Source organism: Microtus pennsylvanicus, chromosome 17 (assembly GCF_037038515.1).
Source record: "Microtus pennsylvanicus isolate mMicPen1 chromosome 17, mMicPen1.hap1, whole genome shotgun sequence".
Classification (NCBI taxonomy): domain Eukaryota; kingdom Metazoa; phylum Chordata; class Mammalia; order Rodentia; family Cricetidae; genus Microtus; species Microtus pennsylvanicus.
In genome coordinates this window covers 44,512,201-44,537,187 of record NC_134595.1, presented here as the reverse complement: position 1 = coordinate 44,537,187, position 24,987 = coordinate 44,512,201, and the positions used below count along the sequence as shown (strand labels likewise).

Below are 24,987 nucleotides of genomic sequence, written 5' to 3'. Positions count from 1 at the left end.
CACATCCTCACCCTCTCTGTGGCCCGGAGTCCAAGTTTAACTGCACCTCTGTCAGAAACCAGGAACTCCTCCTCCGCTGCCTGCCCTCAGGGCTGTTCCTCTACCTCACTGTACCACATACCCAGCTATACCCATAGGCTGAGAAGACTATTGCTTTCATCAAAGATCTACCTCATGGAATTTATAACCTGATAATAAAAATACGGAATTGGCTCAGTGTTTTCCGTGTTATGGGAAGGACAGGAGGAACTGGGCTTTTTATTACGATACCCCCTCTCCTGCCCCATGTTTATGTTCTTATTTTATTCTTTATTCAACCATCATCATCAACAACAATAACAACACAAACATCTCCACCTAGAAGTGAGAAAGTGATAGTTTAAAGGAAAAAAAACCTTTGATTTAAAAAGAAATTGACTTCAGTTTAAATACAAAGAAGAATCAGTAATTCTGAAACCTTTTAAAGCAAGCTTCACGGTGAATCATACAGATACAAAATAAAATGGAAAGAGTTTCCATTTAAAATCCAACCTATTAGACAATTAATCTTAAATCTCATTTACAGTTTGGAGCATTATACAGCAAAATGAATTCCTTATCTTTATAATGGGGTTTCAAAAGTGTGAGTTATAATCTAATTGCTCCGATATAATTAAAATAGCAAAGGGGAACACTGCTCCCATCCTGAACAGTGGCATAAAGCTCCTACCACAAGAAAATCAGCTATTTTTATTACTTCATCTATGCTCAGAAAAAGTGTTCGCTTTTGAAATAAAAAGAAAACATATGATCTTGATCCAAACTAGATATTTCACATCACGCACAAAAGGAGGGGAGCTCCCTACAGAGAAAGGGGAAAGTTCCCCACAGAAAAGGAAGACAGCTTGTTTGAAAGAGTATCATGACTCTTCCCGGCAGCTGGTAACCATTCGCTAGAACGCCTTCCTTTCCTCGAAGTACAGATGTCCTCAATGTAAGAGACTGAGCTAGGAGTTACCTTTAGGCACAAAAGGAAGCCTTGGACTTTGGAGCGATGACAAGACATCTTTCAAATGTACCTGCCCTATTAGAAAACGCAGTGTTATGACTGCCTTAGTAACTGTCCTCAGTACTAAGATAAAATACCTGACCAAAGTAAAGGAGGAAGGGAAGGCTTGATTTCTGCTCATCTGGAACAGCCTCATGAGAGCAGGAGCTCGAGGTGACTGGTCACACTGTATCCACAGTCAGGAGTGGGATGGGGTCTTTGTCTTTCTATCTCATGTAACCTAACCTAGATAATCCTTCACAAGCAGGAGTGTCTCCTGGTTGGGTCTAGACCCTGGCAAGTTGGTAATCAATATTAATCCATCACAAGTCTGCCCCTTGTTGACTTGACACTCAAATGTGTTAGTTTTAAACCAAAGCTGCCCTCCTCTTAACCCCTTAGGTCATTGAGTACTATAGAATATATTTTGTCCCACTAGAAAAAGTCTGCATAGGCTTTTGATTCCAACACTGAGACTCCAAGTGATCTCTTGTCTCCATAAAATAAAAACAAGGGTCACACTTCCAAGACACAGTGGCACAGGGCACACATTCCCATTACTGCTGTGATCTCAGAACACGGGAAGGACACTACTGAGTACCCCAAAATGGCCTCAAGCCAGTCCGAACAGCATCTTTGCTCCCTTCGAAACCTCCTAGGCTGGGTCTTCACTGCACACATTTCTCTTCAGCATCCTTGTATTTTAAGCACCCACCAAAATGGTCTGTTAAGTTCTGCTTACAGTGCCCAAGGCTTTTTCTAACCCCAAAGCCAAAATCTTCCGCAGTCCTCCTTCAAGCAAGTTTCTGAGAAACACATGGTCTGGCTTAGCACAGCAATGGATCCACTTCTCAGCATCAGTTTCTATAGTAGTTACTGTTTCTATTGCTGTGATTAAAAAAAAAACTGGATGAATTCCAGAGAAGCTAAATAAGGAGAACCCAAAGAAAAACATATAGGCATCCTCCTGAATATTAACCTTCAGCAAGCGATGAAAGGAGACAGAGACAGAGACCCAAATTGGAGCACAGTACTGAAATCTCAAGGTCCAAATCAGGAGCAGAAGGAGAGAGAGCATGAGCATGGAACTCAGGACTGCGAGGGGTGCACCCACACACTGAGACAATGGGGATGTTCTATCGGGAACTCACCAAGGCCAGCTGGCCTGGGTCTGGAAAAGCCTGGGATAAAACCGGACTCTCTGAACATAGCGGACAATGAGGACTACTGAGAACTCAAGAACAATGGCAATGGGTTTCTGATCCTACTGCACGCACTGGCTTTGTGGGAGCCTAGGCAGGTTGGATGCTCAACTTACTAGACCTGGATGGAGGTGGGGGTTCCCTGGACTTCCCACAGGACAGGGAACCCTGATTGCTTTTCGGGCTGGGGGGAGACTTAATTGGGGGAGGGGGAGGGAAATGGGAGGCGGTGGCGGGGAAGAGACAGAAATCTTTAATAAATAAATAAATTAAAAAAAAATAAAAAAATAGAAAAAAAAACTGGACAAAAATAATCGAAAAAATGAAGGACTTATTTTCCCTTAGTTTTGGGGGTACAGTCCAGCATGGCTCCAGAAATCACAGGGACCGCGTGACACAGTTGGCTGCAATGTATCCACAGTCAAGAGCAGTCGGGAATGAATACTGGTACCTAGCTCCCTTCTGTTTGATTCACTTCAAGACTCCAGCCCAGTTAAGGAGAGTCCCTCTACCTGAATTAACCTGACCTAGACAGTTCCTCACAGGCATGAGGGTTCAGAGTTTATCTTCTGACAAGATCTTGTCAGTGTGTCAACCAGTACAAACCATCACAATGACCATAACTATAAATGTGCAATAGAAACTTTGATCTCAAGGCTAGCTATTTGTTTTCAGCTATGCGTGGATCTTGACATCAACAACCTGGCATGAAAGCCACTGATTACAGCAGAAGCACCTCAGAGACTAGCCTCATGCCAAGGTGGTTGTACTCGACAAGGTGGTTGTGGGAAAACACTGTTACGCTGGGGTAGTGCCTCAGTCTCAAAATCTGGGGGCCGGAGTGCTGCGGCACCCGGGAACAGCCCGCCTACACTTCCTGATCAACCTACAGGGCTACACTGCCCGGTACCTCCTCTCTCTTCCTATCCCATCCAGCTTACATCCAGATCCCCCCACCCTCTGTTTCTCTTCCCCCTCCCTTCCCTGGTGGCAGAGAGTCTCCCTGCTCTGCCTGCTTGGGCGCTGGGTCCTAACCCCAAGCGTAGGGTATAGGGGAGCTCGGGGCTTCTTTGTCCCCATAGCCCGCCTGCAGCAAGCAGGGTGGGCCCTTTGTCTGCGAGCGAACCAAGCAGCACGGAGTTTCATCAGGGCACCTAGTGAGACATCATTGTGGTGAGTGAGTGCTGCGGCACCCGGGAACAGCCCGCCTACACTTCCTGATCAACCTACAGGGCTACACTGCCCGGTACCTCCTCTCTCTTCCTATCCCATCCAGCTTACATCCAGATCCCCCCACCCTCTGTTTCTCTCCCCCCTCCCTTCCCTGGTGGCAGAGAGCCTCCCTGCTCTGCCTGCTTGGGTGCTGGGTCCTAACCCCAAGCGTAGGGTAAAGGGGAGCTCGGGGGCTTCTTTGTCCCCATAGCCCGCCTGCAGCAAGCAGGGTGGGCCCTTTGTCTGCGAGCGAACCAAGCAGCACGGAGTTTCGATCAGGGCACCTAGTGAGACATCATTGTGGTGAGTGAGTGCTGCGGCACCCGGGAACAGCCCGCCTACACTTCCTGATCAACCTACAGGGCTACACTGCCCGGTACCTCCTCTCTCTTCCTATCCCATCCAGCTTACATCCAGATACCCCTACCCCCTGTCTCCCTCCATCCCTCCCTTCTTGGAGCAGAGTGCCTCCCTTTTCAGCCTGCCTGGGCGCTGGGACTGAACCCGAAGGTGAGTGCAAAGGGGAAGGTGGTAGCTCCTTTGTCTCCATAACCTGCCTGCAGCAAGCAGGGTGGGCCTTTGTTTGGAAGCTAACCAAGCAGCAAGGAGATCGGAACTGGACTCCAGGAGAAACAACACGGGGGAGTGACATCACTTGGAAGGTACATCAGTTGGCAAGAAGACCTGATCCTGTAAAAGAAGATCCATAGGAGAATATTGGAAGGAGGAGATGGGGAGACGCCAATGCAAGAATTCACCCAACAATCTGAAGAACAACACGAAACCACCAGAAGCCAGCGACCTCACAACAGGAGGACATGAACACCTTAATCATGAAGAAGGAGAAAAAACTGACTTCATGACAGTGATTGACACCCTTAAACAGCATATAAAAAACGCCCTTATAGAAATGGATGAGAAGTATAACAGAAAGTTCGAGGAATTGAGTAAATCAGTGAATGATACCCTAGGAAAGCAAGGAAAAACAATCAAGCAGATAATGGAAACAGTTCATGATTTGAAAAATGAAATGGAGGCAAAGAAGAAAACACAAACAGAGGGCCGGCTGGACATGGAAAATCTAGGTAAACGAATAGAGACTACAGAAACAAGCATAACCAGCAGAATACAAGAGATAGAAGAAAGAATCTCAGAGTCTGAGGATAACATAGAGAAAATAAACGCACTGATCAAAGAAAACAGCAAGTCCAACAAACTCTCATCACAAAACATTCAGGAAATATGGGACACAATAAAAAGACCAAACCTAAGAATAATTGGAGTAGAAGAAGGAGAAGAAGTGCAGCTCAACGGTCCAGAAAATATACTTAACAAAATTATAGAAGAAAACTTTCCCAACCTGAAGAAGGATGTACCTATGAAGGTTCAAGAGGCATACAGAACCCCAAATAGGCTGGATCAAAAAAAAACATCCCCTCGCCATATAATAATCAAAACACAAAATATACAGAATAAAGAAAGAATATTAAGAGCCGCAAAGGAAAAAGGCCAACTTACTTATAAAGGTAAACCTATCAGACTTACACCTGACTTCTCTATGGAAACCATGAAAGCCAGAAGGTCCTGGATAGATGTACTGCAAAAACTAAGAGACCATGGATGCAAGCCCAGACTACTATATCCAGCCAAGCTTTCGTTCACCATAAATGGAGAAAACAAAATTTTCCAGGATAAAAACAAATTTAAGCAATACGTAGCCACAAATCCAGCCTTACAGAAAATAATAGAAGGAAAATCACTAACCAAGGAGTCCAACAAAGACCTCAATAACTCAGACATCTAGAGACCCTTCACCAGCGCAACTCAAAGAAGGGAAACACACAAACCCTACTACTTAAAAAGTGACCGGAGTTAACAACCACTGGTCATTAATATCACTTAATGTCAATGGACTCAACTCACCTATAAAAAGGCACAGGCTAAGAGACTGGATACGAAAACAGGATCCAACATTCTGCTGTCTACAAGAAACACACCTCAACCACAAAGACAGGCACCTACTCAGAGTAAAGGGCTGGGAAAAGGCTTATCAAGCAAATGGACCTAAGAAACAAGCAGGTGTGGCCATACTAATTTCTAACAAAGTTGACTTCAAACTTAAATCAATCAAAAGAGATGGAGAGGGACATTTTATACTCATAACAGGAAAAATTCATCAGGAAGAAATCTCAATCCTGAATATCTATGCCCCTAATATAAAAGCACCCACGTATGTAAAAGAAACATTGCTAAAATTCAAGGCAGCCATCAAACCGCACACACTAATAGTAGGAGACTTCAACACTCCTCTTTCACCAATGGACAGGTCAATCAGACAGAAACCTAACAGAGAAATTAGAGAATTAATGGAGGTAATGAATCAAATGGACTTAACAGACATCTATAGAATATTCCACCCAAATAGGAAAGAATATACCTTTTTCTCTGCAGCTCATGGAACCTTCTCGAAAATTGACCACATACTTGGTAACAAAGCTAACTTACACAGCTACAAAAAAATATTACTAACCACCTGTGTCTTATCAGACCACCATGGATTAAAGTTAGAATTCAACAACAATGCTACCCCCAGAAAGCCTACAAACTCATGGAAACTGAACAGTCAACTACTGAACCATACCTGGATTAAGGAGGAAATAAAGAAAGAAATTAAAGTCTTCCTTGAATTCAATGAAAATAAAGAAACAACATACTCGAACTTATGGGACACTATGAAAGCAGTCCTGAGAGGAAAGTTCATAGCACTAAGTGCCCACTTAAAGAAAACAGAGAAAGCACATATTGGAGACTTAACAGCCCACCTGAAAGCTCTAGAAAAAAAAGAAGCAGACTCACCTAGGAGGAGTAGAAGACTGGAAATAATCAAACTGAGGGCTGAAATCAACAAAATAGAAACACAAAAAACAATCCAAAGAATCAATGAATCAAGAAGCTGGTTCCTGGAAAAAATCAACAAGATTGACAAACCCCTATCCAAACTAATCAAACGGCAGAGAGAAAATTTGCAAATTAATAAGATCAGAAATGAAAAGGGGGACATAACCACAAACACAGAGGAAATTCAGAGAGTCATTAGATCTTACTACAAAAGCTTGTATGCCACTAAACTGGAAAATGTAAAAGAAATGGACACTTTCTTAGATAAATACGATTTACCAAAATTAAATCAGGACCAGGTGAACAAGCTAAACAGACCTGTCAGTCGCGAAGAACTAGAAGCTGTTATCAAAAACCTCCCTACCAAAAAAAGCCCAGGGCCAGATGGTTTCAATGCGGAATTCTACCAGAACTTCCAAGAAGACCTAATACCTATACTCCTCAATGTATTCCACAATATAGAAACAGAAGGGTCATTACCAAATTCCTTTTATGAAGCTACAGTTACTCTGATACCAAAACCACACAAAGACTCAACCAGGAAAGAGAATTACAGGCCGATCTCACTCATGAATATCGACGCAAAAATCCTCAACAAAATACTGGCAAACCGAATCCAAGAACACATCCGAAAAATTATCCATTATGATCAAGTAGGCTTCATTCCTGAGATGCAGGGCTGGTTCAACATACGAAAATCTATCAATGTAATCCATCATATAAATAAACTGAAAGAAAAAAACCATATGATCATTTCATTAGATGCTGAAAAAGCATTTGACAAAATTCAACATCCATTTATGTTAAAAGTCTTGGAGAGATTAGGGATACAAGGGTCATACCTAAATATAATAAAAGCTATATACAGCAAGCCGACAGCTAACATCAAATTAAATGGAGAGAAACTCAAAGCCATCCCGCTTAACTCAGGAACACGACAAGGCTGCCCACTTTCGCCATACCTCTTCAATATAGTGCTGGAAGTTCTAGCAATAGCAATAAGACAGCATAATGGGATCAAGGGGATTCGAATTGGAAATGAAGAAGTTAAACTTTCGTTATTCGCAGATGATATGATAGTGTACATAAGCGACCCCCAAAATTCCACCAAAGAACTTTTACAGCTGATAAACAGCTTTAGTAATGTGGCAGGATACAAGATCAACTCCAAAAAATCAGTCGCCCTCCTATACTCAAAGGATATGGAAGCAGAGAGGGAAATCAGAGAAGCTTCTCCATTCACGATAGCCACAAACAGCATAAAATATCTTGGGGTAAATCTAACCAAGGAAGTGAAAGATCTATTTGACAAGAACTTTAAGGCATTGAAGAAAGAAATTGAAGAGGATACCAAAAAATGGATGGACATCCCTTGCTCTTGGATTGGGAGGATCAACATAGTAAAAATGGCAATTCTACCAAAGGCAATTTATAGATTCAATGCAATCCCCATCAAGATCCCATCAAAATTCTTCACAGATCTGGAGAGGACAATAATCAACTTTATATGGAAAAACAAAAAACCCAGGATAGCCAAAACAATCCTATACAATAAAGGATCTTCTGGAGGCATTACCATCCCTGACTTCAAACTCTATTACCGAGCTACAGTAATGAAAACAGTGTGGTACTGGCATAAAAACAGAGAAGTCGACCAATGGAATCGTATAGAAGACCCGGACTTTATCCCACAAACCTATGAACACCTCATTTTCGATAAAGGAGCTAAAAGTTTACATTGGAAGAAAGAAAGCATCTTCAACAAATGGTGCTGGCACAACTGGATGTCAACCTGTAGAAGAATGAAAATAGACCCATATCTATCACCGTGCACAAAACTCAAGTCCAAATGGATTAAAGACCTCAATATCAGCCCGAAAACACTGAACCTGATAGAAGAGAAAGTGGGCGATACCCTACAACAGATGGGCACAGGCGATCGCTTCTTAGGTATAACCCCAGAAGCACAGACATTAAGGGCAACATTGAATAAATGGGACCTACTAAAACTGAGAAGCTTCTGTAAAGCAAAGGACACTGTCACTAAGACACAAAGGCAACCTACTGACTGGGAGAAGATCTTCACCAACCCCGCAACAGACAAAGGTCTGATCTCCAAAATATATAGAGAACTCAAGAAACTAGACTTTAAAATGCTAATTAACCCAATTAAAAAATGGGGCGCTGAACTGAACAGAGAATTCTCAACAGAAGAAGTTCAAATGACCAAAAGACACTTAAGGTCATGCTCAACCTCCTTAGCGATCAGGGAAATGCAAATCAAAACAACTTTGAGATATCATCTTACACCTGTAAGATTGGCTAAAGTCAAAAACACCAAGGATAGCCTTTGCTGGAGAGGCTGTGGAGGAAGGGGTACCCTCATCCATTGCTGGTGGGAATGCAATCTTGTGCAACCACTGTGGAAGTCAGTGTTTCGGTTTCTCCGGAAATTCGGGATCAACCTACCCCTGGACCCAGCAATACCACTCTTGGGAATTTACCCAAGAGATGCTCTAACACATGTCAAAAGCATTTGTTCAACTATGTTCATAGCAGTATTATTTGTAATAGCCAGAACCTGGAAACAACCTAGATGCCCTTCAATGGAAGAATGGATGAAGAAAGTATGGAATATATACACACTAGAGTACTACGCTGCGGTAAAAAACAATGACTTCTCGAATTTTGCATGCAAATGGATGGAAATAGAAAACACTATCCTGAGTGAGGTATCCCAGGCCCAAAAAGACGAACATGGGATGTACTCACTCATAATTGGTTTCTAGCCATAAATAGGGTTCACGGAGTCTACAATAGGCGAATCTAAAGAAGCTAAGTAAGAAGGTGAACCCAAGGAAAAACATATAGTTATCCTCTTGGATAAGGGAAGTAGACAAAATTGCCGGGGGGGAAAGTGGGATCTTGGGGGTGGGGTGGGATGGGGGTTAGGGGAGATGGGGAGAGAAAAGGTAGAAGGGAAGGAGGGTGGACTTGGGGAAACAGGAGGATCGGGATAAAGGAAGGTTGGATAGGGGAGCACGGAACCACAATTCTTAGTTAAGGGACCCACTTTAGGGTGGGCAGGAGACTTGACCCTAGAGGGGCTCCCAGGTGCCCAAGCTGAGGTCCCCAGTTAGTTCCCTGGGCAGCTGAGGATAGGGAACCTGAAATGACCCTACCCTAGAGCAATACTGACGAATATATTGCATACCATCCTAGAACTTGCATCTGGCGATGGATGGAGATAGAGACAGAGACCCACACTGGAGCACTGGACTGAGCTCCCAAGGTCCCAATGAGGAGCAGAAGGAGTGAGAACATGAGCAAAGATGTCGGGACCACGAGGAGTGCACCCACCCACTGAGACAGTGGAGATGATCTACTGCGAGCTCACCAAGGCCAGCTGGACTGTTACCAGAAAAAGCATGGGATAAAACTGGACTCTCGGAACATGGCGAACAATGAGGGCTGATGAGACGCCAAGGACAATGGCACGCGGTTTTGATCCTATGCAATGTGCTGGCTTGGTGGGAGCCTAGCCAGTCTGGATGTTCACCTTCCTAGATATGGATGGAGGGGGGAGGACCTAGGACGTACCACAGGGCAGGGAACCCTGACTGCTCTTTGGACTGGAGAGGGAGGGGGAGAGGAGTGGGGAGAAGGGGAGAGGGGTGGGAGGAGGGGGAGAAGAGTGGGAGGAGGGGGAGAAAAGTGGGAGGAGGGGGAGGGAAATGGGAGGCTGGTGGGAGGAGGTGGAAATTTGTTTTTTTTTTCTTTTCTTTATCCTCCTTTTATCAATAAAAAAATTAAAAAAAAAAAAAAATCTGGGGGCCAGACACAGGAGGATGGCCACGAGTTCCAGAGCAGCCTGGACTTACACAGTGAGTCTCAGATCATCCTAGGCTACAGAGGGAGACCTTGTCTCAAAGATAAACATAAAACAATAGTGACCCAAACCATTCTTTAGTAATCAAATTACTGCAAAAGGCAGTCTTTTATGCAACGTATTTGAGTTTATTCGCTGTCCAAATTATTTTGACATTGTTTCTGCAATGGTATCATCCATTTCTGGGGTCAGTTTTCTTCTTGTTAAAATGTATCTTTTAGAGATTCTTTCAGCGATTGTCTGAAAGGGGAAAAACATCTTCTTAGTGTCCGGGTGTTCTAAAGGGTCTTTATTTTATGCTATCTGTTTGATGTCAGATATAGGATCCACTGCTGCTGCTAAGAAATGGAGGCAGCCACCTCCTCCATATACGATCTGTCTTTCCTCCCAGCTTTTTAAAAGCCGTCTCTTTATGCTCACAACACTGCCAGCATTCGAGTTTCACATGGGAGTTACTTAACCTGCTTACAATTTGCTATGCTTTTTGATATATGTCTCTCTCATGTGTTTCTCTAGTTAAAAAAAATTCCCAGCCATGGCAGTTTTTGAGATCGGTAGCTGTTGTTTACCTGCTGACACATATTTACGTGGGCATGTGAGGGGGAAAGACAAAAAATAAAAGACGAAAAGTTAAAATCTCCCTAGAACAACGATGGTGGAAGGGCAACTTCTGAGAAAAACTGAGACACTGCAGAGTTCAGTTTTTGGGTGTTTTTTTTTTTTTTTTTGATTTTTCGAGACAGGGTTTCTCCATAGCTTTTTGGTTTCTGTCCTGGAACTAGCTCTGTAGACCAGGCTGGCCTCGAACTCACAGAGATCCGCCTGCCTCTGCCTCCCGAGTGCTGGGATTAAAGGTGTGCGCCACCACCGCCCGGCAGCAGAGTTCAGTTTTGTAAATGGTATGCAGAGATCATTCAAACCAACAAGTTCTTTCCTCTGGAGGGAATCACCATAAACTGACTGTCACCCTTTAAGAGGGCATTTGTAAGGGTGAGTTAACTTGTTATGTAAAGCACTCCTGTTCTCACGTGCCACTGTTAAAGGATCCAAATCTGAAAGTGAGGTTGAAAGCTGTCCGGCCAGAAAGGTCCTCCTTTGCGAAACGGCTAACTCTCCCTGCAGATGAAGAGCGAGTCCTCTCAAGCACAAGCACAGCTCAGAAAGCAGGCAGTGCATGACTACAGACGGTGTCTCCCAGTGTCAGCAGAGCCCATGACCTCATTAAGGACAGGGCCTGATGGAGACACGGTGTTGGACATGATAGAGGAAGATGTTGGAAACGGGCCTGAGAACTTGCCATAATTTCTTCCTGTAAAAGTGATTAACACCAGTTGGGGACTGAGCTGATCAGAAGCTCTGGGGCTTGGGGAACTGAATACATGGTCTCGAGTTAGCAGTGCGGGGTGCATGGCAGAGTGTTTCTGACAGTTCTGAATATTAATGCCACAGCGGAGTGTTTTCCTGTTTCTTCCCAAGATGAAATGTCCCTAAATGGCCTATTTTCTGCTCTTGATGTCCTCTCTGGCCACTCAACCAGCATGAATTTTTGGCCATGAAATGCAGGAAAGACTGAGTGTGTAAACAGTTTTACCATGCCTCCCCACTGCCACTGACATCACCCCCGCTGACATCACCCCCGCTGACATCACCGCCACTGACATCACCGCCACTGACATCACCACCACTGACATCACCCCCGCTGACATCACCCCCGCTGACATCACCCCCACTGACATCACCACCACTGACATCACCCCCGCTGACATCACCCCCACTGACATCACCACCACTGACATCACCACCACTGACATCACCCCCGCTGACATCACGGCCACTGACATCACCCCCGCTGACATCACCCCCGCTGACATCACCCCCGCTGACATCACCGCCACTGATATCACCGCCACTGACATCACAGCCACTGGCATCACCCCCGCTGACATCACCACCGCTGACATCACCCCGCTGACATCACCACCGCTGACATCACAGCCACTGACATCACCCCCGCTGACATCACCGCCGCTGACATCACCCCGCTGACATCACCACCGCTGACATCACCCCCGCTGACATCACCACCGCTGACATCACCCCGCTGACATCACCACCGCTGACATCACCCCCGCTGACATCACCCCCGCTGACATCACCCCCGCTGACATCACCCCCGCTGACATCACCCCCGCTGACATCACCGCCGCTGACATCACAGCCACTGACATCACCCCCGCTGACATCATCCCCACTGACATCACCGCCACTGACATCACAGCCACTGGCATCACCCCCGCTGACATCACCCCCGCTGGCATCACCCCCGCTGACATCACCACCGCTGACATCACCCCCGCTGACATCACCCCCGCTGACATCACCGCCACTGACATCACCCCCGCTGGCATCACCCCCGCTGACATCACCCCCGCTGACATCACCCCCGCTGACATCACCCCCGCTGGCATCACCCCCGCTGACATCACCACCGCTGACATCACCACCGCTGACATCATCCCCGCTGACATCACCGCCACTGACATCACAGCCACTGGCATCACCCCCGCTGACATCACCCCCGCTGACATCACCCCCGCTGACATCACCCCCGCTGGCATCACCCCCGCTGACATCACCACCGCTGGCATCACCACCGCTGACATCATCCCCACTGACATCACCGCCACTGACATCACAGCCACTGGCATCACCCCCGCTGACATCACCCCCGCTGACATCACCCCCGCTGACATCACCCCCGCTGACATCACCCCCGCTGACATCACCCCCGCTGACATCACCCCGCTGGCATCACCCCCGCTGACATCACAGCCACTGACATCACCCCCGCTGACATCACCCCGCTGACATCACCCCCGCTGATATCACCCCCGCTGGCATCACAGCCACTGACATCACCCCCGCTGACATCACCGCCACTGACATCACCCCCGCTGACATCACAGCCACTGACATCACCCCTGCTGACATCACCCCCGCTGACATCACCCCCGCTGACATCACCCCCGCTGACATCACCCCCGCTGACATCACCCCGCTGACATCACCCCGCTGACATCACCCCCGCTGACATCACCCCGCTGACATCACAGCCGCTGACATCACAGGTACTGTAGCTCCTTCTTGGTACGCTGTAAAGGCAGGACTATATATCTGTGCTATCTATTTTGTTTTATTTAACATGATGCCAACTGCAGACATGGGACTGGCAACAGACTACTTCTGAGGACTTCTACTTGGGGCTTACCAAATGAGATCTGCATAGAAATTAGGGAAAGCAGAGGGGAGGGTTGTGGGGAGAGGGGGAGGGGAGCATGAAGGGGATGAAAGGAAAAATGGGGTCATAATGAGTACAGTAATAACATAATTTGTTTAGGAACAGCCCCTACAGACTCACACATTTGAATGCTTGGTCACTAGGGAGCGGCACTATTAGGAGGTGTGGCCTTGTTAGAGGAAGTGTGTCACTGGGGGTGGGCTTTGAGGTTTTAGAAGCTCAAGCCAGGTCCAGTGCCTCTGACTCTTCCTGTTGCCTGTGGACACAGATATAGAATTCTTGGTTCCTCCTCCAGGACCATGCATGTCTGAGTGTCATGCTTCCTGTCTTGATAATAATGGAATAAACCTCTGAACTTGCAAGCCAGCCTCAATTAAGTGTATTCCTTTAAAGAGTTGTCATGGTTAAAATGTCTCTTCACAGCAACAGAAACCCTAACTAAGACAATATATGTGCACAAAATCATCATAACAAAACTTTAGTATATTAAAATAATAATAATAATAATAATAATAATAATAATAATAATAATAGTCCTGCAAAGGTAGAGAAGTCATTCTAAAAGCAAAGATGATGCTGACAACTCCCTGGCTGTCAATTCCACCCGCCTATGCCAAGCACAGGATTTCTTAAACTGAGTCACTAAGAACTGATTCATTTACTCAAATATTTATTGACTGATAACTATATAAACAAGACAACATAGCGCCTGCTTCCTGAAGCTTATAGTCTACTGAGGCAAATATGAAGACAAATGGAAGGGCAGAAAGACAGACAGACACAGATACCGTGCGTTGTAAGTGTAAGGAAGCAGTTTACTTTCCATGGAGTGGTGTGGGTTGATTCCTTAAGGGTCATTTAAAGGGATTGTAAGATTTGAAGCTGGCACACTCGGGAGGTACACTGGCTAGCTTTTGAACAAATGCCTCCCTAAGACTGGGCTGCTGGCACACCTGTAGGGCATTTTTAAATTAGTGGCTGATAGGGTTCCACCCACAATGAGCTGCTGGTCTGGGTTCTGAAAGAAAGCCGTCTGAGCAAGGCACAAGGAGCAAGACAGTACGCAGCGCTCTCTATGGCTGCTGCATCAGCTCCTGCCTCCAGGTTCAGGCCTGGTTTGAGTTTCTCTTTGGCTTCCCTCAGTGGACAGTGACTCAAGTTATGGAAACCAAATAAAGTTTTCCTTTCAAGTTGCTTTTGGTCCTGCTTTGCAGGCAGAATGAAAGCACTTGTTGGTGGATTCAGTGTAGAAAGGGGGGAAAAGGAGACAGCGGTTTCCGAGTTGTGAGCTAATGGCTGATGGACTTTAACGGAGATGAGGAATACTAGGAAAAACAAATGGAAGGATGTGGGGCCACTGGAGAGCTCGGCTTTAATAGGCTCATCCAGAAGCCTGTAAGGCAACTAAACACAGATGTCTAGGATTTACCAGATGCTGGTTGGCAAACTGGAAATTAAAGAATGATTCAAATTACTGCTCCCAGCTCCATTTAATCCCACTCTTAGAATATCTGTATACCGATGTATTTTTATGTGTACCATGTAACATATCATATATACATAAACACACATGTATAAGAACAAAAAGAAAATACACAAAAGCAGTAAGACAATGTTAGCTATGAGTTTGCCCTATTTTTCAGATGTTTCATAATAGTGTCTTGTTAATTTTGTTATTTCAAGAGATAAAAAAAAGTAGGAGAAGCTGAGAAAGGCTCTCTGTTTAAGAAGTGTTTCTCAAGGCTGGAGAGATGGCTCAGGGGTTAAGAGCACTGCTGCTCTTCCAGAGGACTCTGGTTCAGTTTCCAGCACCTACAGGGCAGCTCCCAACTGTCTATAGTTCCTGCTTCAAGGGATCCAATCACTCACACAGACACACAGGCAGGCAAAACACCAAGGTACATAAAATAAAAATAAATCATCTAAAAAAGAAGTGTTTCTCACTAATGTAGATAAGTCTTTCAAATACTTTTGTTGTCAGGGTAGGTTCTAAGAACATGTTCCTCCATTTCTAAACAACACTTTAAATCAAAACCATAATGTCTCAGTTTGTACTCTATGTATCTTCAGAATCTGTGCTGTTTCCCAATCTCTTTCAAAGCAAAATGGAACATTGTGGCAAAGCAAGTGAGAACGAGTGAAATTGTGTGCAAAATAAATGAATCTCTAACAGAAGTTAAATATCAATGAATTCAGACACTTCGCCTGGCCAGAGACATCCTTGGTTTCTCTTTCCCCATATTCATGTCCGATGCTGAGAAGACCCTGCTTGTTAATAAATCTGCCACCTGCCCATGACAGACAGACAGACAGACAGACAGACAGACACACACACACACACACACACACACACCTCTGCTTCTGGGACAAAGCAGTAAAATGACAGTGAGCTCAGGAGCCATAGCAGACGGCCTCTATGGCCCAATCTGATATTTCCAGAGTCCACACAACCTTGCCTAGCTCTCCCACTGGGCCAGTTCAACCCATCCCTGGCTCAGGATTCTGGCTACAGTGTGACAGACAAGGACGGCCTACCATGCAAACCAATACTAACCTCCAACGCTTTGATAGCTCCTCGGTGTTGCTAGATTAGAATGCAAGCAAGGTCTGGAGACCCTTGGTTTGTGTTCTTCTAGCCTCTCCTTGCCCGTCCCCAGTCCTTCACTGGCCCACGCTCAAGCAATTTGCAGAAGGTACTTTGGCACTCCAGGTCTCGGCAGGCCCAGTTCCCTTTGCCTCTCATCATAGCCAGCTAACCCCAGCAAAGCCCTGGGCCTGTGCTTTCCCTTAGGACTGCTGTCCTGGTTTCTGCAGGGTCCTCTGTGTCCTTGAAAGACTCTGGAGTTTCCTGCACAGTCAGCCTGGCTGTCGTCACCCTGCAGCTGAAACAAGGCACAACGCTGCTATAGTCAATGCTCCCTTATAACCCAAATATCTAGAAATCTCCCTTACTTTCATCAAGTGAAATTTACAAGTAACACTCCTTCCACATATACACTCAGCCACAGCTCAACACAACATCCTCCAGGTAAAAATAAGAAAAATTAAAAGTAACATGATAATCTATATGAATCATACATGTTCTCCTCCACCTGTGCATGGAATTTAAATAAAGTGGGGATAACAAACACAGGCTGTTCTCCAGCATGGTGTTCTGTGACTCCAGTATCACAGGTTGGTTCCAGTGGTGACATGATTTCACATGAGAGTGAATAACTCCTGATACCAAACAGCAGAGTACAACTCCCACCCAATTTACATTCACAATTCAGCTTACAATTTTCCCTGGAAAACAGTCATTATATATTAAATCTGTGCCAAAAAGTTTGCTGTGTTTACATTGAAAGTACAATTGAGGTTTGGCTCAAAGAAGGTTTGGCTTATGATTATAAGCAGATTTTTCACCTTTACTAGTCCCTCAGAAGAACATATGTTGTGTGGGGTGAGTGTGCATATGTATGCACAGAAGGGACCATTCTTGAGGGGACTGTCCTACAGGCTGTACAATACGAAGCACCTTTGGCCCCACTACAACAAATGCCAGCAACTCCCCTACTAATCTTTATGACAACTAAAAACAACCTTATACAGTATAAAACCACCTGGAATATGCTTACTGAATGTTTACTTAACTGATAACCTTTAATCATGAGACCCCACAAATTTTTCTTTTCAAAGCATTGCTCACGTGAATTTCGCATGCATAAATTCCTGGGATTCCTAGTAAATCTCCAACATACGGAGCTGATAGACAGAAACCTTCCCCCCCCCACAACTGAAGTGCACATGGTGAAAAGGAATGTTTGAATGAGGCTATGATCACTTCCATACTGCACTCTGGTAGAGGAAACCCGACTTGGCACGTGAAAATGTTCTGCCATCTGCCATCACTACAGATAGAAACGCTTCTGGAGCCCACGTGCCTGAGTATTTTCCCGTCACCTCCAGAAAGTAAACAAAAAGTGGAAGAGGGGTAAGAGTGTTTATGGCCCGATCTTCAAGTTTGCTACTGTGATGAAGTAAACATAACGCTCTCAAGAGCTCAGCCCTTTGAAGGTATTTCCGGAACTAGCAATGACTGCCCCCTTGGTAGCTGTGCCCGCTACAGCTGCAGGAAGAGGCTGACATCCATTAAAGGAAGTTCAAGGCGAAGGGGCAACAGAGACAGACTCAACAGTGGGGCTGTGGCAATGACTTCTGCATTGCTACTGTATGCGTGGCAACATGTAAGGCAGGCTCCCTTTCCCAGGTCCGCCTCTTGGATCTGTTGATTCTCAGCCCTGGCTGCATTTATGAATCTCATGAATAGGCTTTCAAAGTTACTTGGACTTTGATTATTTCTAATTTTAAATTTGCTTTTACTCTCCTCAGTGATTCTAATGTATTGAAAATTGCTATCTTAACCCCAAATTCTAATTCCTATGGCTTGGTATCAGCTGATATATTGGACCAGTAAAGATAATATTTTAACAGTAGGCAAAACTCTGCATTTCATAATTTACCACATAGAAATGACATCGGGGTTGCCTCCGGCTAAGCTGATCTTACTAAATGTATTGCGTTGTTATATGAGAGTAGTTATAACTTGGCAAATTCCAGTAGGAAAACATGAACTTATTTTAAAAGATTTACACATTCTCTGGGCTTTATAAAAACCCAATAAGAGGCTAGAAAGATGGCTCTGTGGTTAAGAGAGCTTTTGCCTTTGTTGAGGACCCAGGTTCAGTTTCTAGCACTTACACAGTAGCTTGCAACCAGCTATAATTCCAGCTCCAGGGCTTCCAATGTTCTCTTCTGATTTCCTAGACACTATATACATGCAGTACACATACAAACATTTAAACATGCAGGCAAACATTCATCCATGTAAAATAAAATAGCCTCAAGGAAATACAGTGGTATATTATTTGTGTTTTAATAAATAAAGCTTGCCCGAAGATCTGAAGAGCCAAGCAGTTAACCGCTAGAGAGCTCTTAACCTCTACAAAATCTTCAGACAGAAAAGAGTGAGTTCCTGTCTCCCTCCGCCTTATATTCCTCTCTCCACCCAGCCATTATCACTCCTGTCTCCACCTCCCTAGTACTGGGATTAAAGGTCTGGGATCCCAAGTGCTAGGATCATCTTTGTGTGAGCTCTCTTTCTCTTTTAGACAGATTCAATCTTGTGTAGCCCAGGCTGGCCTCGAGTCCTGGGATTAAAGGTGTGTGCTACCACTCCCTGGCTTCTCAAGGCTTAGCTCTGCACTCTGATCTTCAGGCAAATTTTATTTATTAAAACACAAATAAAATACCACTATAAGGAAAACATGATAAGTCAGTTTACTCACATATACATAAGTCACAAAGGACAAAACAATGACGGTGGCTAGTTAGGGAAGCCCCTGGATACACATATCCAACAAAAAACTGAGATCCAAACTAGAATATAAAGTTATTCTAAAATTTCAGCAAAAAACAAATTCTGCTCTAGTTATATCTAGAATGAATAAAACTTTAGGCATTAAAAAGTGACATGCCCTACCTATTCCATGACTCAGTTTCACATACCATGAGTAACCATCAATATCACACTGTGCTTCCTAAAAGCTTTATTGGTCCATCTGTTAATGTTGAACAACAGTGAAGAACAATCAGCTACGCAGAAAACTGTCCATTAGAGCGGAAACTACTTCTGCAATGCAGCCTGCAATATTGGACATCTATGAAACCCCCTGTATGGGCTCAAATCAGAGCTGTGTCAACCAAAGAAGGTCAACCTCACCGCCTGAGGGCCACAATGAACACTGAGTCTCTTACCTACCTTCCTTCTTGATAGCTAGAGAACAGGTACATGACCTACATCAGGCCCCTCTGATGGCTATGCTTTATACATAACGTTAAGAATCTAGTGATGAGATCAGCCTATTGGAAGAGAGGTCAATAGCAGCAGGTGTCAGTCAGTCCTATGGGTTTCTCCAACCTGGTATTTCAGTATTTTTAACAGTAGTAGAAACAACCTAATGCCCTTCTAGTCAGTCCTGTGGTTAATAAAGCCAGAGTGGATGCCAGTACACTATTTCTAGAAATGATGGTCTTGTGAAGAGAATTAATAGTCATCTTTGTCATCACAGAGAGAGCCCTTCTGAGAGTGAAGGGGAAGAAGGCTGACTTTGAGATGTCCCCTTATTCCTGGCCCTCATTCCTTTGCTCTATGCACAAATGTTCCTGGTCTTCAATCCTTGATAAGCCCATGAATGGGACCCATGACTTGTTTGTAAACCAACAGAATAAAGCTTGTCTCTTTCATAATTATGTGCCCTAAGACTACAATGTCTACCTCACTAGCAGACTCCTCTTTGAAGGGAGTTGGTATACTAGGACCCATTCTAGAGATAGAAAATTTGAAGTTGCTTCCAATTGACAATGACTCTTAGTCCAGCAACCTATAAGGGAGCAAATTCTTGTAACAGCCATAAGGACTAGAAGCAAATCCATGCTGAATCAAGCTTCAGAAGAAACCAGGGCTAGCTAATACCTTTGTAACAGCGTGCGGAACAGCCTGAGCAGACACCAGGACAAACTGCATCCAGGCTCCTGAGCTACAGAAGTGGCTGTGACAAGCGTGTGTTTCTTTAAGCCAGTAGTCTGAGAATATTTGTTACTTAGCAGCAGATGACTAATAAGGTAGAGCAAGAGGAGACACTGGAGTGGAGGTCCAGAGTTGTGTGAACTGTTTGACCCTCTGAACCACATCATATTGGAAAAGCAACTAATAGTCTTGAATATTGTATACTGATACGGATTTTTGCATACTGATACAAATTTAAGGGGTTTTTGTTTGTTTGTTTGGTTGGTTGGTTAGTTTAGTTTTTGTTTTGTTTTTTTTTTTTTTGGTTTTTTTTTTTTGGTTTTTCAAGACAGGGTTTCTCTGTAGCTTTGGAGCCTGTCCTGGCACTAGCTCTTGTAGACCAGGTTGGCCTCGAACTCACAGTGATCCACCTGCCTCTGACTGCTCTGGGCTTCATTCATCAGTCACTTCACCAACACCCATAGATGTCATCGCATAGATACTAACATGGCAGCAGCTTTTTTCTGTGTTGCCTCTCAACAGACTATGGCTTAAATACAACTACTGTCTCACTTTACAGATAAGGAACTAAAATTAGAAGCTGCTGAGCCCAGAACCCCAGGCTTTGAAAGCCCAAATATAGGTGCAGCGCTCAGCCTGTGGACACTGAAAAGAGAGAATTTATCTAGTAATTCCATGCCTGGAGGCTGAGAGAACACCTTTTGAGAACACCTTTTGCAGTCTGGCTGGATTTGAAGGTCGCTGGAAAAGTATGATTTGAATTTAACGTCTGCACACAGAGGGATAAGAAAACATCAATTAGGATGATCAGTTGCAAGACTGTTCACATCGTTCAAGTCTAGCAACATCGTGCTCACATTCTGAACCACAAAACACTTCCAAAATGTAATCTACGCTGCTGATTGGTATTCTTCAACAAAATTTTGGGAAAAAAAAACAACAACAACACATGCCTATTTGAACTCTTCTTTGATAGGGGTGGATTTAATCACTGTCGCTATTTTCAGAAAACATTACCTTTTCCACGCTTAGTTCTGGCTTTTCACTGTGGGGTCTTAGCTGTATCCTATTCTATTAAATGCAAACATCTAAGAAATCTAGACAAAAAGGGGGCTTGGCCAATCATTAAAGCTGCGAGCTCTCAGAAGGCCCTTAACTATGAGGAGAACAGAAGGAACGCCTGCCATTCACCCCAGCCTTACACTCCCACCAGGTGGCCATAGCTTGGGGTCCACGTGAGCAAGTGCTGGAGCACGTGAAGTGCCACTGCACACACTCTGTGCTAAACTTACCGCGATTGGCATGCTCCAGACGCCTGGTGGCAGTTATGTACCGAGTATTCTGAAAGACACTGGGGTATAATTTCTTAGGGCAAAGCTTTAAAGTTACTGCAGTTACTCAACGTTTGCAATGTGGCGTTTGAAGAAGAGTGCTCTCCGCTTGAACTACGACTCTCTCTGTGGCTTTCAGTCACTTCCCAAACCTTATAAACACAAATGAAATGTGCTGTCCTGAAAGCTACTTGACTGCTCAGAGAGAAGTTCAGTCACTTCTGTCTCTGTGACCACTCCCATTTTTTATCAGAAAACACTCACAACAGTCATAAACAGAATGGTGAGAGAAAAGGGTTTAGTCTTCAGAAGAACCATAGTGCTTTGCTACTTTTTGGCTGGAGGAAGGAAAGGGCAGCATTACACTTTCCACGCATGAGTTTTCACAGGGGGATAAAAAGGTTTTCTTTGTCACACCTTTAAAAAGAAATGGAACAGGAAGCGCCAGAGAAGGGTGATAAATGACCCAATGCTAAATGTGGCTAAAGGCCTCCGTGGTCCCTGACCGCTGCTTGCCTGCTGTTCGGCTCTTGAACACAGGAGTCGGTTTCGATAAGCTCTTCCTCTGGTGCAGCTCAGGTAGTAATGGCTCGTTAGCTAGCAAAAACTGAGCAACCCATCACTCCATGGAAGGCCACTATCTCCCAGCTTATACTCTCTTTGTGCACTCAGAGACAAAGGACCTGCAGCATGCAGAAGGAAGCAGAGAGGCAGCCATGAGACAGCCATCCTGTCAGACAAACCAGACAAGACCTGCTGTCTGGAACCTGGCTCTCCATTTTCACAACACAGCATCTATTGAAATGATTGTACCGCAACTCTTTAATGGGAAAATGCAACCAGCAACAGCAAACATCCATCAACTCCACGCCTGTTCTTGGTACACGATGGATGGGAGAGCGGTCATTTTTAATTCATGGTACCTTCTAGTATATGTAATGCAGAACTAGACTGTACGTTTATAGAGTCATTTTCGGTTGCCTGCATGGTGCTGAATTATTTAAAACTCATTTAAAACACACACACACACACACTTCTGACGATTTTAAAATACTGTTTGACAACAGCATTTTCAGCAACTGCAAAAGTGAGTGCTGAGATTAGACTATGTGCACACTGTCTCTCATTAACAAGTCCTGGGTATTTTTACCCCCGGTGCATCACACCTCAACTCTGTTTTAAAGAAAACGGGCGAAAGGAAGCCTCTGTCCAGAGTTCAAGTTACTCAGTATCTATTTATACCTCCTGGTAAGTAAGAGTAACTGGTTTATCAAAGTCCAAAAGTTCATTACCCTGGGCAACCTTCCCTGGAAAGGTACACAGCCATCAACTCCCAACCGGCATTGGGACTGTCTTCTGGGTAAGAACTCACTGAAGAAAACCCCAAGTGTAACTCTGAAGGAGACTGAGGGTCTGGTTGGAAAAAGCAATTGTAACACAGTAGACACATACCAAGAGTCCTGAAAAATCACATTCTACCCGTTGAATCATGAAAACTCAGTGATGATTTTCTCTTCACAAAAAAAAAAAAGTCTGGTTTGAATACCATTTGCCTAAACATTTTAAAACAGGGTAAGACATCTTAAAACAGCAAACTTCATTCTCCCACAAAAATAGAGACCTATCTAAGATGACCCTGTCTCTTCCCTGTCCAGGGTGACATCTTGGTGTTCATACTATTTACTCAAGTTTTCTTTCTACTTTTCTTTTTAAGACATATTAATTCAGCTTGTTGTGTACGAATGCCTTCTTACATCTCTGAGTTTGTGTCATGTGTGTGCCTGATGCCTGCGAGCTCAGAAGAGGGTGGTGGCTCCCCTGTAACTGGCGACAGATGGTTGTGAGCCGCCATGTGGGTGCCGAGAACTGAACTTGGGTCCTCTGTGAGAGCGACAAGTGACCCTTCTATCTCTGCAGTCTGCAGGTCTCTTCCCACCTTATTTTCGTGATGGAAATCTGCCACAGACTTGTCGACTTGAATAGTCTCTATGGTTCATTTTTGTTGTTGTTGTTGTTTTCTGAGATAAGGTTTGACTGTGTAGCCTTGGCTGACCTGGAACTCACTCTGTAGACCAGGCTCAACTCGAATGCAAAGATCCACCGCCTCTGCCTCCTGGGATTAAAGGTATGTGATCCCAACGGCTGGGATCACCTTTGTGTGCAGTTTCTCTTTTTCTACAATATTTTTCTACGATACTGTGTAGCCCAGGGTGGCCTTAAACCAACAGATATCCATCTTCCTCTGTCTCCCGAGTCCTGGGATTAAAGGTACCACTACTCCCTGGCCGGTATAGTTGACTAGTGTGGCTGCTTTGTCCTCTGATCTTCAGGCAAGCTTTATTTAATAAAACACAAATAAAAACCCAGAGGAGGTGGTTTATGTTGCCATGGGCTTTTGTTGTTCCCATTCTAATGCTTTATCCCAATGCCCCAGACAGTGTCTACCACCAGGAGGGGCTGAATGGATCCTTAGAGAATAAATGAAAACTTTTTTTGTTTTGTTTTAAAGATTTATTTTTATTTTATGTGTATGAATGTTTCACCCACAAGTCTGTGCACTGTTGTATGAAGGACCTATGGAGGCCAGAAGAGGCCATCAGATCCTCTGGAACTGGAGTTACAGACAGTTGTGGGCTGTCATGTGGGTGCTGGGAATTGAACCCAGGTCATCTGGAAGAGCAACTCAGGTTGGCCTGGTACTTCGTTTTCTTGTCATTTCAGAATGCTGGCATTACAGATGTGAGCCACATTGGCTCACTTCCAAAGTGCTCAAAGAGAAAACAATGTGTGACGTGGTGGCGCACGCCTTTACTCCCAACACTGGGAAAGCGGAGGCAGGCAGATCTTTGTGAGTTCAAGGCCATCCTGGTCTACTCTGAACCACTGAGTCAACTCTCTAGCCTTCAAATAAAGATGTTTGTTACAAGTTAGCGTGACTCCCAACAAACAATTGGCCAACTCTGTTCCTAAGCAGCGCAATTTGGGGAGCTGAGAGAGATGGTTCAACATGCAAAGGGCTTGCAAGACTCCAGTTTGATACCTGGGAACCCCCCCCCTTGGTAGAAGTAGAGAACTGTTTTCCAAATGGTACCCTCTACCTCCACAAGCCCAAATAAATAAATGTACCAAAACTGGGGTGGTTTTATTTTTGTGTGTTTTTTGTTGTGTGTGTGTGTGTTAGCCAGTGTCTCTCTACACACCCCTCCATGTTCTGGAACTCACTAAGTAGACCAGGATGGCCTTGAACTCACAAAGATCTGCCTGCCTCTGCTTTCCCAGTGTTGGGAGTAAAGGCGTGCGCCACCATGTCACACATTGTTTTCTCTTTGAGCACTTTGGGAGTGAGCCAACGTGGCTCACATCTTTAATGCCAGCATTCTGAAACGACAAGAAAACGAAGTACCAGGCCAACCTGAGTATCGAACTCAAAATAAACTGGAGCAATTTAGAGTGACCATAGCCACCTCTATACAGCCTCACAGACAAAAAACAAAAAAAAAAAGGAGAGCCTCTTCTCCCAGGATTGAGATATTTCTCTCTAGACCTCAGTCTTCTCTGCACT

The 24,987-nt window shown here is 44.6% G+C and overlaps 1 protein-coding gene across 1 annotated transcript in view; it reads right to left on the bottom strand.

The window, feature by feature from the left end:
• Positions 1 to 24,987, bottom strand: part of Rhbdd1 (rhomboid domain containing 1) — a 120,652-nt gene that overhangs the window by 60,310 nt on the left and 35,355 nt on the right. The window lies entirely within an intron of this gene.